The following is a 13,181-nucleotide window of genomic DNA, read 5'->3' as shown; positions in this document are numbered from 1 at the left end:
TGTTGTTGCTTACTCAAAAAATGAAGAGGTTGTTGGATTGGTAGCAAAACAAAGTAGAATAAGGAACATTTCAAACTCAGTAATGAAAGTCAAGCAGATCCTTGGCAGAAGATACACAGTGGTTCCAGGTCTAAGCCTTGGAAGCATCCTGCTTTTTGTAAAGAAGCCAGTCCCCTTGTTACCAAGCCAGTAAGGCCCTTTGTAGCCCTTGGTCCAGTCCCCATCCTAAGCGAACTCCCAAATTTGGGCTTTTCTCAGCCCTGGCATCCTGCCTCTTTGCAACCTACTTATAGGTAGCACCGCTTAAATTACTGCCACAATTATCCTTACACTGTTCCTGTAACTTGCATTCCCCTGTGGCCTTCCAGCCAGAAATGTGGTCCTCAGCCCTGGCTTCTCAGCAATCAGCCTAGAGAGGGAAGAAGTGGCTGGCTCTTGGAGATAGACTAGAGCACCCAGAAATTCCTCACACCTCCAGGTCGGCACTCTCCTGCCTGGGAGCCTCCTCCAGCTAGCCTTTCTTCCCAGTCCACCATGGCCACTTCCAATAGACGTGCGGGCATCCGGTGGTCTGGACAGGAGATACAGAGGCATCTCTCCATACTAGGCAAGGCAGAGTACATTCAGTGCCTGTAGACCGTGCATCAAAACGCAGATGTCTATCAGGTTGTGTCCAAGCAGATGTAGCAGGAAGACTTCTGCTGCACTGTGCTTCAGTGCAGCTCTAAGTTCAAAGTCAGTTCAGTTTAGTTCAGTCACTCAGTCTTGTCTGACTCTTTGCGACCTCACGGACTGCAGCACGCCAGGCTTCCCTGTCCATCATCAACTCCTGGAGCTTACTCAAACTCATGTCCATTGAGTCGGTGATGCCATCTAACCATCTCATCCTCTGTTGTCCCCTTCTCCTCCAATCTTCCCAGCATCAGGGTCTTTTCAAATGAGTCACTTCTTCACATCAGGTGGCCAAAGTATTGGAGTTTCAGCTTCAACATCAGTCCTTCCAATCAATATTCAGGACTGATTTCCTTTACGATGTACTGGTTGGATCTCCTTGCAGTCCAAGGGACTCTCAAGAGTCTTCTCCAACACCACAGTTCAAAAGCATCAATTCTTTGGCGCTCAGCTTTCTTTATAGTCCAACTCTCACATCCATACATGACTAATGGGAAAACTATAGCTTTGACTAGACAGACCTTTGTTCACAAAGTAATGTCTCTGCTTTTTAATATGCTGTCTAGGTTGGTCGAAGCTTTTCTTCCAAGGAATAGGTGTCTTTTAATTTCATGGCTGCAGTCACCATCTGCAGTGATTTTGGAGCCCAAACAAATAAAGTCTGTCACTGTTTCCATTGTTTCCCCATCTATTTGCCATGAAGTGATGGGACCAGATGCTGTGATCTTAGTTTTCTGAATGTTGAGTTTTAAACGAACTTTTTCAGGCTACTCTTTCACTTTCATCAAGAGGCTTTTTAGTTCTTCTTCGTCGCTTTCTGCCATAAGGGTGAAGTCATCTGCATATCTGACGTTATTGATATTTCTCCCAGCAATCTTGATTCCAGCTTGTGCTTCATCCAGTCCAGCATTTCTCATGATGTACTCTGCATATAAGTTAAATAAGCAGGGTGACAATATACCACCTTGACGTACTCCTTTCCCTATTTGGAACCAGTCTGTTGTTCCATGTCCAGTTCTAATTGCTGCTTGACCTGCATTACAGATTTCTCAGGAGGCAGGTCAGGTGGTCTGGTATTCCCATCTCTTGAAGAATTTTCCACAGTTTGTTGTGATCCACAGAGTCAAAGGCTTTGGCATAGTCAATAAAGTGGAAGTAGATGTTTTTCTGGAATTCTCTTGCTTTTTCAATGATCCAGTGGATGTTGGAAATCTGATCTCTGGTTCCTCTGCCAGATGAACCACCTTGAACATCTGGAAGTTCACAGTTCACATACTGTTGTAGCTTGGAATGGAGAATTTTGAGCTTTACTTTGCTAGCGTGAGATAAGTGCAATTGTGCAGTAGTTTGCACATTCTTTGTCATTACCATTCTTTGGGATTGGAATGAAAACTGACCTTTTCCAGTCCTGTGGCCACTGCTGAGTTTTGCACATTTGCTGGCATATTGAGTGCAGCACTTTCACAGTATCTACTATTAGGATTTGAAATAGCTCAACTGGAATTCCATCATCTCCACTAGCGTTGTTCATAGCGATGCTTAATAAGGCCCACTTGACTTTGTATTCCAGGATGTCTGGCTCTAGTCCAGTGACCACATCATCATGGTTATCTTGGTCATGATGATCTTTTTTGTATAGTTCTTCTGTGTATTCTTGCCACCTCTTCTTATTATCTTCTGCTTCTATTAGGTCCATACCATTTCTCTCCTTTATTGGGCCCATTTTTCCATGAAATCTTCTCTTGGTATCTCCAATTTTCTTGAAGAGATCTCTAGTCTTTCCCATTTTATTGTTTTCCTCTATTTCTTTGCATTGATCACTGAGGAAGGATTTCTTATCTCTCCTTGCTATTCAAAGTCCTGAAGGCCTTATATTTAAAGACCTATGTGGCCCACACCACAAATATGGGCGACTTGCCACACTGTCCCTTTTATGATACGTTGAATCAGCTTCTCTGAAATCAGATAGTGACTGATGCAGACAAGTTAATGGAGGATGCTGCTTGGGCCAAGAACAGTGACCTGAATTTAGCATCCCCTGACATGACTGGGGAGGAGGGGACCAGCACTCTGGGAGCAAAAAGGACTCAGGCAGCAGAGCATCAGCCTATTTTGAAAACAATGAATGAATCAGATGAGGATTGTCAGCTGAGGGTCAGTGACCAGATGCCAGAAACCAGTGACCTCAAGGACTCCTGGGATGAATCCTTGGGTGCAGGGTGCTCTCAAGGGACCCCCAGCTACAGCAGCTCCCACCACCTTTTCAGTGGTGCAGCTGCCCCCCGTCAGAGCAGCTCCATGACCAGACTGGCTGTGTCTGGTGAGACAAGCTCCTGCTCCAGCTCCAGCTGAAACACTCATGGCGTGGCCTCCACACAGCAGCCTCCAGCCTCCTCCTCCAGCCTCCTCCTCCTTTTGTTTCTGGTGGGGATAGGCCTTTGACCAGTGAGTCCCCTCCCAAGTGGCCCCAGCAAAGACGGCGGTCAGTGGCCAGGACTATTGCAGCTGAGCTGGAAGAAAACAGGAGGTTGGCAGCAGAACTTTCAAAGTAGGAGCAAGAAAAACTGAACCAGCTGATTGCCATTGGCAAGGAGGCCAGCCCTCAGCAGGACATTGCCAACAAGCTCCGCAGGGATGCAGTGGTCATGGTCAGACGCTTGGCCACAGCAGTGGAAGAGGCAACCGGGGCTTTCTAGCTGGGACTTGAAAAGTTGCTTCAGAGGTTAATTTCAAACATCAAAAGTTAGGAGCTGATCATGCAAGGGTGTATTTCCTACACTGGCAGAGCATGGGTCCAACCAATGCCTCCTGATACCCTGGCTCCTTTTCTGTGTCCTCAGACAAAAAAGAGTAGATGGATGGTTAGGATGGTTAATGTGTGAAGTGGTAGAAACATGTGTGCTAGTGGCTGCTCCCAGGCATCTCCACTAGTTGAAAGACCTTTTAGAAATGCAAGGGGTGGCCCAGTAGAAGAAGGATGCAGCCAAGTCCACAGAGCTAGCTAGCCCTGGCTTCATCAGTGATGGGAGACACTCTAGTTTACCTCTCTACACTAGCTTCCTCAGCTGCTAAACCTGCTTACCTCACAGGCTGTTGTGAGGATCAGATGGCTGAAATAGATGTGAAAGGGTTTAAAAGCACTATATGCATGTAAGTTATTAAAGCATATGACCTTGGCCAAGAGAAGGCTGGTGTGAGGCACAGTAGTTGACAAGATACAGAATTAGGGTTGTACACTGTGACCTCATTGCTTAAATCTCTACTAGTTGAACTTGACTGCTTCCTGGAATTTACAATCTTCATTTCTTAAAATCTCTCTGTAGTCCATTAGGCTAATGTAGACAACATGTATTGGTCCCTTTTCATATGTGCTGTGTCTGTGACATACCCACTAGCAAGCACTTAATAGTCAAACTATCTTTCCCTCCATTTTACTTGTCCTTAGTCACTTATCTCTATGGATATAATTCAGAACTGATAGGAAGCCACAATCATGTGTTTTGGTTCATGTTGATAATCTTTGATATAACGAGAAATTGGCTGTCTTATAAAACACTACCTATATGTAAATTCTTTGCATTCCATGTTTCGTTTTTTTTATATTCATAATTATATAACTTTAGGTTTGGTTTGTCATTTGGACATCATGGAAACAATTTGGATTATATCAGCTTCCCAAATATTTTTAACTAAACAAACAAATAAACAAACAGAATCCTTTCCTCTTAGTGAATATCACCACATCCATGTAACAAGATTGATCAGATGGGATTTCCACCAACCATTCTAGAAATAGTGAAAAATCATATTCTTTTACATTAAAAAGCAGTAAGTGCTAGGGACAAGATGCTGCAGATATTGGGGATTTTTAAAAGATTTTCAACCCAGTGATAGGCTCGATTTTCTTAGAGAAAGGGAAGACCACTGAGATTAAATTAAACTAGGATCATTTAAAAAACACTGCCATCTTCTAACTAACCAGGTAGGTCTTTGTATAGAGATGTCCAGAGCACCTTTGCCCAGAAATCCACGGAAATAGGTGGAGGATGAGCCATCATGCAAAAATCTGGATCCTACTCTTGTCAGGCCGATTAGTTCAGAAGCCTATCTCCAACTCTCTATTAGGGATGAAAGAAAATCTCTAATATTAAGCTATATATGTTAGAAAAAAATTGTCATTTTGGCTAATGTATAATAATGAGAATTTCACTATGCCCAGATTGAAATCATTTAACAAATATTTATATATTTACTCATTCAACTTTTTTGGATGCCCTATATCTTGCATGTAGTATATTTGGGGTGGAAATGCAACATGCATGGGGCAGACTTGACTCTGTTCCCATGCAGTCTTTTATTCCACTAGGGAGAGGCACACAGTAAATGATAAAAAGAAAGCACCAGAAATGCAAATTCTAGTGTTTCTCCTATAAATAGTGGATGATCTGCTAGTTTCCTAGTTTACATAGAATGGTCAGAGAAGTCTTTTATGAATAGGGTGACTCATCATTTTGACCAGTAATTTATCATTCCAGCCACATCACATTTCAAAGTGACAGGTTTCACATCAGTAATTACACCAGGACCACAGATATAAATCAGGTTTTTTTGTAGGTAGATCAGAATGTCACCCTAACTTTGAGCCTCATTTCATTTAAGTGTAGATCAGAAGGAAGAAAAGAAGTCAAGAATGCGGAAAAACAGGGACAAGAATATCCAAAGTGGTGGAGCAGCACCAGAAGTAGGGAGGCCGTTTTCTTTGTGTTGTGTTAGTTGTTCAGTCATATCCAACCCTTTGCGGCCCCAAGGACTGTAGCTTGCCAGGCTCCACTGGCAATGGAATTCCCCAGTCAAGAATACTAGAATGGGCTCCCATTTCCTTCTCCAGGGGATCTTCCTGACCCAAGGATCGAACCCAGGTCTCCTGCACTGGCAGGCAGATTCTTTACTGTCTGAGCCACCAGGGAAGCCTGGAACTTTCCCTGGTCAGTGCGTAATGACTTACAGCAAAGTTGGCAAATGATGACCCTCAGGCTAACTCTCATTTATGCTTTTTAGATAGTTTTATTAGAACACAGCCACACATGTTTGTTTACTACTTTCTATGGTTCTTTGACATTGCGAAGCAGAGAAACACTGGTAGAAAAGACTAGCAGTCCTGAATCTGTCTGCAGACATTAGATGTTGTTGCCATCATCCTCTACTACACCCCACAAAGAAACCACAATAGTCTGAGCTTAGTGATCTGAGCTCACTTAGGAGGTACCTGAGCAGACCATAGTCCCTGAACAGTGATTCAGACAGCTCAGAATCACTGCCAAGGGGCCAGCCTTTCACCTTCTCTGAAGCCCATTCCCCCTTCCCATCCCCAGAAACATTTTCTACTCCTCCAGATGACTGCCAGCTCCCAGGGGTGCCTTGCAGCCAAATCATCTTACCACTGAATTGAGTCATTTTTCCCAGATGCTAGATCTCTTCAGAATTTGGAGTATTTTCTGAGTCCTGCATCTGCTGGTCAACAGAAGAACTCCTGTACTCTGCCCATGTCCTCAATACTACCTGGACAAATTTTACTTCTTATTTTCAATAAATGTCAGATACCATTAAAAAAGACTACTTGACTAGTTGCAACAGAGACTGTATGACTTGCAAAACTTAAAATCATTAGCTATTTGGCCATTTACAGAAAAGTTTGCTAATTACTGATCTAGGGAAAGATTAGCATGAAATGCAGTTAGAGAGGTAGGTACCCTGTTCTTAAGACAGAAATATCTTAGAGTGCTCAAAGCAATCATTATTTCAGTGTTCCTATTTGAATATCCATAATTATAGAACAATAGAAGCAGAGGGTACCACCAGAGACAAATCTGCCATCGTTATATAAATGGGTTATGCAGGTTGATAGGACATTTTCCACATCATTCACCATTTGTTTTTTCCATTAGTACCTTCCTTGGCTGAAATAGAAGCTTTTTCAAATAGACCCATACTTATTTCAGCTAAACAATAAGGTACATCTTGATAGCTTACAATGTCCTCAGCTATAGAATATGTAAAATAAAAACAATACATGAATAATTTCTACCCATTTATAATCTATTGGCAGGGTGGAAAAAATAATGATACATGAAAAGAAAGAGAAGAGGAATATAAAGACCCCATATAATTATGCACTAATATAAACTACATCTTATGAAGAACGAAGCATAATTTATAAATCATGACTCTGAGCTACCAAAGTCATGGGACCTTGCTAATGTACACAGGAAATGACATAATGCAATACAATCAAAAGCTCTGCTCTTACATTTAAGAGTTCTTTTTCCTTAATTTTTCTTCCTTGACTCAAAAAAGGGGAGGAGGGGGTAATGTAACACAAAAGAAGAAAATACAGTAAATATTAGAGACAGATGATTTTACCTAAAGGTTATTTCTTTTGAAAAGTCAAGTGGGGAAAAGGTCAGATACTCAATTTTGAATGTAAATTTTGAAAAGTTTTAGCTGCAAACATTAAACACTTTCTGCAATTACTAACTAGAGAACTTATCACTGAAGGAGACCACAGTTGTGATAGATCAGTATGAAGCAATGATCACATAGAGCCCACAATTGAGAATGAATAGAGCAGGCCAGGGGTGAGTATCTTTGAGCCCTACTGAGCAAAAGTCCAGATAATCACAATGGTGTGATCACCAACCTAGAGCCAGTCATTCTGGAATGTGAAGTCAAGTGTGCCTTAGGAAGCATCACTGTGAACAAAGCTAGTGGAGGTGATGGAATTCCAGTTGAGCTATTTCAAACCCAAAAGATGATGCTGTGAAAATGATGCACTCAATATGCCAGCAAATGTGGAAAACTCAGCAGTGGCCACAGGACTGGAAAAGATCAGTTTTCATTCCAATCCCAAAGAAAGACAATGCCAAAGAATGCTCAAACTACTGCACAATTGCACTTGTATCACACACTAGTAAAGTAACGCTAAAAATTCTCCAAGCCAGGCTTCAATAGTACGGAAACCATGAACTTCCAGATGTTCAAGGTGGATTTAGAAAAGGCAGAGGAACCAGAGATCAAATTGCCAACTTCCAATGAATCATAAAAACAGCAAAAGAGTTCCAGAAAAATATCTGCTGCTGCTGCTGCTGCTATGTCGCTTCAGTTGTGTCCGACTCTGTGCGACCCCATAGACGGCAGCCCATCAGGCTCCCCCATCCCTGGGATTCTCCAGGCAAGAATACTGGAGTGGGTTGCCATTTCCTTCTTCAATTCATGAAAGTGAAAAGTGAAAGTGAAGTTGCTCAGTCGTGTCCGACTCCTAGCGAGCCCATGGACTGCAGCCTACCAGGCTCCTCTGTCCATGGGATCTTCCAGACAAGAGTACTGGAGTGGGCTGGAAAAATATATACTTCTGCTTTCTTGACTATGCCAAAGCCTTTGACTGTGTGGATCATCACAAACGCTGGAAAATTCCTCAAGAGATGGGAATACCAGACCACCTGACCTGCCTCCTGAGAAATCTGTATGCAGGTCAAGAAGCAAGAGTTTGAACTGGACATAGAAAAGACTGGTTCCAAATAGGAAAAGGAGTACATCAAGGCAATATATTGTCACCCTGCTTATTTAACTTATATGCAGAGTACATCATGAGAAATGCTGGACTGAATGAAGCACAAGCTGGAATCAAGATTGCCAGGAGAAATATCAATAACGTCAGATATGCAGATGACTTCACGCTTATGGCAGAAAGTGAAGAAGAACTAAAAAGCCTCTTGATGAAAGTGAAAGAGAAGAGTGAAAAAGTTGGCTTTAAACTCAACATTCAGGACATTAATATCATGGCATCTGGTTCCATCACTTCATGGCAAATGGAGGGGGAAACAGTGACAGACTTTGTTTTCTTGGGCTCCAAAATCACTGCAGATGGTTATTGCAGCCATGAAATTAAAAGGCACTTGCTCCTGGGAATAAAAGTTATGACCAACCTAGACAGCATATTAAAAAGCAGAGACATTACTTTGCCAACAAAGGTCTATCTAGTCAAAGCTATGGTTTTTCCAGTAGTCATGTATGGATGTGAGAATTGGACTATAAAGAAAGCTGAGTGCCAAAGAATTGATGCTTTTGAACTGTGGTGTTGGAGAAGACTCTTGAGAGTCCCTTGGACTGCAAGGTGATCCAACCAGTCCATGGTAAAGGAAATCAGTCCGGAATGTACATTGGAAGGACTGATGCCGAAGTTGAAACTCTAATACTTTGGCCACCTGGAAAAGACCCTGATGCTGGGAAAGATTAAAGGCAAGAGGAGAAGGGGACAACAGAGGATGAGATGGTTGGATGGCATCACCAACTCAATGGACATGAGTTTGAGTAAACTCCAGGAGTTGGCAATGGACAAGGAGGCCTGGCCTGCTGCAGTCCATGGGGTCGCAAAGAGTCAAATACAATTGAGCAACTGAACTGAACTGAACTGAAAGCAGAAGCTCTGATGGAGTGAGCTTTAACCCTACCACAAGCGTTAGATACACAGATGATACCTAGATTTAAGTCTTTTCTTGTTTTTTTTTTTTTTGGACAGGAAGAATCACCCTGCAACTTCCTAAAGATTACATGTTCTTCTGCTATTTTTTTGCTTAGCAATTTTCTCAGCCTCCTATATTGCATAGGATCTGAGGTGAATCTATAGGAATAGGGCAATTTTGGATATTCCTGGAGAGATTTAGACTGTGAAATAGGGTCCATACATGCTGAACTGGTAAAATAAATTCATCAGTGTTCTTAAATATATTTCAGTCTCATTAAACTTAAAGAAGCTGCAAAGAGAGAAAATGTACCCTCCATTACAAGGAGTCCTCAAGAAAAACTATCAGATTATTTAGTTGTAGTTTTGCTGGAGTCATTGCAATGTTCTAGACTCCATCACATCTTTTCTATGTCTCATAATACTGACCTTTACTTCAGAAACAACAAGCTTTTTTTCAAGGTGTACAATTTGTCTAAATTTTATACCTGAATTTGATATATTTTTGTGTTATATTAATTTTACTAAAAAAAAAAAAAAAGTAAAATTAATATAACACAAAAATATATCAAATGGGCTTCCCTGGTGGCTCAGAGGCTAAAGCGTCTGCCTGCAATGCGGGAGACCTGGGTTCGATCCCTGGGTGGAGAAGATCTCCTGGAGAAAGAAATGGCAACCCACTCCAGTATTCTTGCCTGGAGAATCCCATGGATGGAGGAGCCTGGTGGGCTACAGTCCACCAGGTTGCAAAGAGTTGGACACAACTGAGCGACTTCACTTTCACTTTCACTTTTCAATTTTACTAAGAAAAATGATGAATAACAATGTAAATGCATAGTATATTTTATTGGAAGATTTCACACTCACAGACTCTAAAAAATATAAAAATAAGTGAAATTTCTGTTAAAAGGAGAAATAAGGACTTGATTTTAAATGTTAAGTTGTGTAATTATAGCTCAATTTTTTTTCTTATATTGGTTTATTTGAATATTCAACCAATTATTATATATGAAGAGTTAACTAAGTATTAAGACTTCTGGGGAAAATGGGGCTTTATTCTGCTCTTAAAAAGCTTATAATATTTTGAGAGAAATAAACAATTAAGAATACACAACTAATAGATAAAAATAATTTTCAAGTGAGTTGGAGTTACATCTGTGAAAATTTTGCAAACAAGCTGTAGGTATTACCTTAAGGTATAGTATCATTTAAATAGTTATTATAAAACCCACTGAGACTTTAGTTTGGGATGATTACACTGGCTAGATTGTTTATATGTAAAAATAGAAAAATTTTATAGAACTTTCAAGAAAACCTGCCAATTCTACTCTATTGGGAGTTGAGTACAAGAGATCCTATGTGAGCAAAGCCCATTTAGAAAACTGTTTCTTTACCAGGTCTGACTTTAATTCCCAGGAAGCTGTGAGGTAGTTTGTTAAGGCATACATTTTGTAAATAGAATTTTCAAAGAATGTTCATGATTGGGCCTCCTGATGTTTTTTATTGGTTCAAAAGGGGCAATCACAGCTGCAGAAAGCAGCTTGTAATTATCAAATTGGCTTTTTTCTACAAGGTAAGATAATACACATGCAGTTTCTGGTATTTTTCACAAGAACAGCAAGCCAATCATTTGCATTTTCATATTAGGTGTGGAAATTCTTCTCTGGATCTAATTGACCTTATCCAAGTTAAAAAGAAGGAAAGCTGAAGAATTAAGACAAAAAATCCATATTCAAAATGTAACCCCTGAACCGGAACCAGATCAAGGACATCAAAATTAAACTGCCAGTGGGTAGTAAAGGATTTGCAAATATCCTTTCATCAAAAGTATCAAAGGAACTGGAATGCTGCCAAATCCTTGCCATTCCTTTCTCCAAGGGATCTTTCCAACCCAGGGATTGAACCAGGGTCTCCTGCATTACAGACAGATTCTTTATCATGCGCCACCAGGGAAGCTCACTAAGGAAGATACACTTGACTAAATCCAAACAAGAAGTAGGAGATCTTATAGGATCTTACAATAAAATTATATTTAAATAACACAAAAACATCATGGTTAACATTATGACAATGCATATGAAATGACTAGAATAAATAAGAACTGATTTCAAAATGCATCTCAGTATTTGAATGCCATTATATTGACAGATTTTTTAAAAATTAGCATATGGAAAAGCAATATGAATGATCTCACACTTGGTGTTGTCACAAAGTAATAACACAGAGTATTGGGGCTCAAACTGAATCTTAATCATAATACACAAACTACTACTCTGTAAATAAACATGAAAGCTGATCATAATTTATTAAATGAGAGCATGGCCAAGTAGGTGTTTATGTTTTAATTACAAGTAATAGAGTTTGTCAAATGGGTGGTTCTCACAGCTTGTGAAGATCGGTTCCCTATAGAGAAGAGATGGCCCCAACAGTTTGATAAGAAGACTATTTCTGCTGGACACACATCATTAACTTGATTTTATCTCTTCTGTAAGATATTTATTAAGGACAACTAAGTATATTTATTAAACTTCAAGTAAACTGCATTTTAGTAATTTGGAAAGTGGAAAAAGAAGAGCTGGTATTTATCTTGTAAGATGTTAATATCTTAAACTAGGGTCCATATTTAAACATCACTTCTAGCCTAAAACCCAATAATGATTATGCTTTGCCATCACGTATGGTATAGTATGTCTTTGTTGGTTACAAATTTAATATTTACTATTTCAAGGATATTCTACTGGTAGTGATTATTCATGACACAGATTAATCTAGTATTTTTCAAGTGTAAATCTGAATCCTGTGTGTTAGAAAACCGACTGTTTAAGGAAGTCACTTAAATAGGACATCCACTCATTCCTCACACATTTGTATCTTGAACTGTACACACACTAATTCTATCGTAGTGATAAAAAGAACTTTCTTAGTTTAAATTGGCATTGGGTTAACTTTTGTTTGATATCTATATGAAATACATGACTCTCATCCCAAATATGATTAAAACAAAACCATTTGCCTATATTAAATGTCTGTTTTCATGAATTTAGGAATCAGATAGAATATCTGAAAGCTATCCAGACATAATTCATGAGTCTACTGTATATTCTAGATAGAATAGAATAGATATTTAACATTTGTTAATACTCATGAGCTTTGGAAATAGTTAAATTTTTGCATGTCACTGGAGCATATAATTTCCAACATTACAAAAACACTCCACCCCACCCTTGTAAGTGCAGTAAATTACATATGTGACAAACAGTGGAGAACTGGTTGAGATGCATATATTGAGAGATTCAGCTAGGTTCACACACTAGCTAAAAGTGGGCTAGGTTTACTACACAAGTAAGACAATTTTAACACTAAGGTTCCAATTGAAAATGACTGAATATGTGTTGCAATGAACTGCATACAGTTGGTACTATAAACCCTAAGGCTATGAATGTCAAGAAACCATTTTAGCAAAAGAAAATACTGAACATATGCTATTTAAACCCAAGGACAGGTTCTTATTCAACTTTGGATGTATAAATCCACAAGAGACCATCACTTCCACCCTAACAACAAAAGTAAAAAAAAAAAAAGAAAGAAAACTACAAAATCATAACATTTTAAGCCCATCTGAGAACTGAGGTGAAGAGTGAAGAAAATTCTAAAGAATAAAAAAGCCTTTTAAGGACAGAAGGGACACATGAACTTTTTACCTTTACAGAGCACAAGACTAAGAAGTGACCAGTATAAGAATAAAATAGGAGAAAGTAAAAGAAAACAACTGAATAAATAAAGTGTTCTTAAAGATCAAGAGATGATGATCAGGGAGAAAGTTTAGAATACCTGGGACAAGATGACTCTGTAATCACCCTATTCTTCACAATGAGCCTCCATCTTGTCTTCATGAGAGTTTGGGGGCAGAGCAGGAGACCCAAAAAAATTTTCCCTTTGCACAGGCATGAATTCATACTCACTTCTTGAACTTTTTCTTATGTGAATCAAA

The 13,181-nt window shown here is 39.7% G+C and overlaps 1 pseudogene; it reads left to right on the top strand.

The window, feature by feature from the left end:
- The first annotated feature begins 534 nt into the window (after positions 1-534).
- LOC145520407 (myb/SANT-like DNA-binding domain-containing protein 7) lies at positions 535-3,419 on the top strand (annotated as a pseudogene).
- Positions 3,420-13,181: the final 9,762 nt, after the last annotated feature.

The sequence above is a fragment of the Giraffa tippelskirchi genome, chromosome 9, assembly GCF_054371585.1.
Source record: "Giraffa tippelskirchi isolate mGirTip1 chromosome 9, T2T-mGirTip1v1.2.pri, whole genome shotgun sequence".
Classification (NCBI taxonomy): Eukaryota; Metazoa; Chordata; class Mammalia; order Artiodactyla; family Giraffidae; genus Giraffa; species Giraffa tippelskirchi.
This window is presented reverse-complemented; position numbering and strand designations above follow the sequence as displayed.